Here is a 3,788-nt window from a genome sequence, read left to right as displayed (position 1 = left end):
GTATTCTCTTGTCATCCCATGGAGAGGAATGTTTGGGTAAGACCCAGGTAGATGCATCATGAGCTGTCCTCCAGGAGAGGGACCCTGACCCCTAAAAAAAGACTCTAGAAAACCAAATCAGTTGCTGTGGCGTCAATTCCAACTCATAGCGACTCTATACGACAGAGTAGAACTGCACCACAGGGTTTCCAAGGAGTGGCTGGTGGATTCAAACTGCCGACCTTTTGGTTAGCAGCCAAGTTCTTAATCCTTGGTACTCCAAAAACAAATATTTATCTAAAGTGAGAATGAAAGAAGTCTTGCAAGCAGGGAGAAAATATTCTAGTTTGGGTGCAGCTGCTCAAGGAAGTTGCCTACTCATGCTGACATCACCTGGGGACCTTGGGTGAAGCTGAGACTGTCTGCTGACTCCTTGTCAGGCCAACCAAAGAGAGCTGCTGGGGTCAACCAGCGTCAATCTTCTCTCCACAGAGGTTTGGAAATTATCACCCCCATCAGTAGACTCTGACTCACTGCCACCCAACGTGTGTCAGAATAGAATTGTACTCCATAGTGTTTTCAATGGCTGATTATTTGGGGAGGTAGATTGCAAGGCCTTTTTTCTGAGGTGCTTCTGGGTGGACACAGACCTTCAACCTTTGGTTAGAAGCTGAGAGCATTAACTGTTTGTACCAGCCAGGGACTCCATAAGATAGCAAAACTATGGAATGGATGATATCACCTAAAAAGCATGTTGAGAGTAAAAGGAGAGGACCCTGGGCAGAATCCTTCCTTGGCCATTCCACATGTCAGTGTGTGGGCTAACTCCTCTGATTCAATAACCTGAAAAATATATGAGGTAACTCTGTGTTTTTATGCTACCAAGCTCTGGGAAACAGTGATCTCCCTCCCCTTTTTTTAGTTGCCTTAACCACATCTGATGATTTATTGCTGATTTATTGCTGTTTGTGCGCACGTGCAGCAGCTATGGGAAGGGTAAATACTGTCAACCAAGCCCACACATGGTATGTGTGCCTTGGGCAAATTACAGCCTCTTTTTCCTGTCAAATAAATCAGAGGAGTTGGTAATACGAGTTTGGATGCATGAATGTTTTCTATCTTTGCATTTAAGTTTAAGGTGGTAACTCAGTGGTTCACTTGTTACATGTATAATTTTAATTCCATGAGGTTTCATTTGAGGTATAAATCAAATTATCTGCTTTGTTTTCAGCACTTTGTGACAATTTTGAAAATGAAAAAATAGATATATACATGAAAAAAATTTCTTCTGAATAAAAAAGCCAGACCAAGCAAAGAAACAATAGACTAAATGGAATTAATAGCATTGCTCTGTCCCAGTTGTACCTATTGTTACAGAGTAATGCAATAAAGAGGCTGAAGGGAGGCGTGCTATTTATATTTTGTCAAACTGTGAGATCAAGCAAACCTAAAATACAATAAATTCATATGTAAGTGAATATAAGGGTTTTGAGTTATGAGAAATCTATATAAACTTTTAAATGTAAAAGTTAAGAGAAGTTTACAAAATTTTCATCCCACTTGCAATCTCGAATTTAAGCACCAACAAAATTATACCATAGAATATCACAATACATAATTATACCAAATAATACTCACGGGGCGTACACAGAGGAAAAAAGAAATTCTATGAACTTTTAGTCATAACCATTGTCCCTATTGGAGCCCTGGTGGTGCAGTGGTTAAGGGCTCAGCTGCTAACCAAAAGGTCGGCAGTTTGAATCCACCAGCCAATCCTTGGAAACCCTATGGGGCAGTTCTACTCTGTCCTATAGGGTCGCTATGAGTCAGAATTGACTCTATAGCAAAGAATTTGGTTTTTTGGTACACTGTCCCTATTAACACGATTAAGTTCTTTACTCATGACTTCTATTCATTAGCACCCAAGTGAAAATAAACAGAGCTGGTTCACATGAAAGCCTGTTTTTTGTATTTTCTACTTCCCCTTTCTGGTCCGTCTCAGCTGTATCCCCTATTCCTCCCCTGCTCTTTTGTGAGTCCCCAGGGTCCTCTTGCTTTCTGAACTACCTTTCCTCTAGGACCAGGTCATTCTTTCTTCTTTCCTTCTTTTCTTTTTATTTTATAACTCAAATTCGTCAAACCACAGGGTTATTCATTCTGAGAATACTTATTTTCAGTCTTTTTGTCTCTTATTGAGAAGGAAAGGATTTTCTTCAACATTTTCATGTATCTCACTGTGCTCTGCCAGTCCTTTTTTTTTTTTTTTTTGGTAAAAACATAGGTGACACACATTTACCAACTCAACGTTTTTCCCCTGTACAATGCTGTGAAACCAATTACACCGATCATGTTGTACAACCATTGACAGCATTTATGGCCATACTTCCCATCTCCATAAACAGAAATTCATGCTAACTAAACAAAGATTCCCCTCTTTAGCTGTCCTTCCCAACCCTGTCCCTTTTTAATGTGGTCTTAAATCCTAAAGTTATTATCAATGAGAAGATATGGGACTTTTTCCTAATAAAGGTGCGGTTTACTTTTAGAAATGAAAACATGTTGCAAAGTCACTTCAGTTATTGGCAATTGCCAGGAACCAAAGCACTAGAAGCTACCCTACTGATGAGGCTTTGGTGGTTTAGTGGTAGAATTCTTGCTTTCCATGCCGGAGACCCAGGTTTGATTCCCATCCAATGTACTTCATACACAGCCACCACCCATCTGTTTGTGGAGGTTTGCGTGTTGCTATGATGCTGAACAGGTTTCAGCAGAGCTTCCAGACTAAGACAGACTAGGAGGAAAAGCCTGGAGATCTACTTCCAAAAATCAGCCAGTGAAAACCCTTGTGGTCTGATCAGCAGTCAATCTTGGGGATGGGGCAGGGCTGGGCAGTGTTTGGTTCCATCGTGCATGAGGTCGCCAGAGTCTGGGGCCACCGCAACAGCAGCTGACAGCAACTCTACTGATGAACTGCTGCGTTAAAAGAACAGGCACTTTCTTTCATTTCCCAGACAGTTTACTTTCTCCTGGGTAAGCGCGTGTTCTAACATATCGCCACTCAGTAACATTTCTTGTTTGACAAGTTCCTTCCATAAACCAGATTAGAAAGTGTGGATGGAGTTTGTGAGCAGAAATATGCTAGCACATCTGTGCCCTTTTAAGGGTACATTACACCAGGGTAAACCACAGGGTGAGGTGAAGGAATGAACTAGTTAAACATTCTTACCCCAAGAAAAATTCCTTCCCTTGTCACGTGGGAGGGTAAATCATTTCTTTTTATCTAGGGGGTGATATTTCTTGTACATCCTTCCTGTCCACTGGAGAGTCTTTTCTTGATCTGGTCCAAAACCATGTCTTGAAAGGATTGGAGCACCTGCTGCTGGCAGCTGGGAGGTATGTACGGCCCACGCAGCAGTACAACCAGCTGAGCTCGCAAATCAAAAACTGGTTGCTGTTGAGTCAATTCTAACTCATTTTGAGTCTTGGAAACCCCATGTGTGTCAGAGTAGAGCTGTGCTCCACAGGGTCTTCAGTGGCTGATTTTTTAGAAGTAGATTATCGGGCCTTTCTTCTGAGGTGCCTCTGGGTGGACTCAAACTGCCAACCTGAGCACATTAACCATTTGCACCACCCAGGGACTCCTCATAGCTGAAAAACCAAAACCAAAACCAAAACCAAACCCACTGCCGTCAAGTAGATAGTGACCCTGTAGGACAGAACAGAACTGCCCCATAGGGCTTCCTAGGCTGTAAATCTTTATGGAAGCAGACTGCCATATCTTTCTCCCATGGAACAGCTAACCGACCTTT

Source organism: Elephas maximus, chromosome 1 (genome assembly GCF_024166365.1).
Source record: "Elephas maximus indicus isolate mEleMax1 chromosome 1, mEleMax1 primary haplotype, whole genome shotgun sequence".
NCBI lineage: Eukaryota > Metazoa > Chordata > Mammalia > Proboscidea > Elephantidae > Elephas > Elephas maximus.
This window is presented reverse-complemented; position numbering follows the sequence as displayed.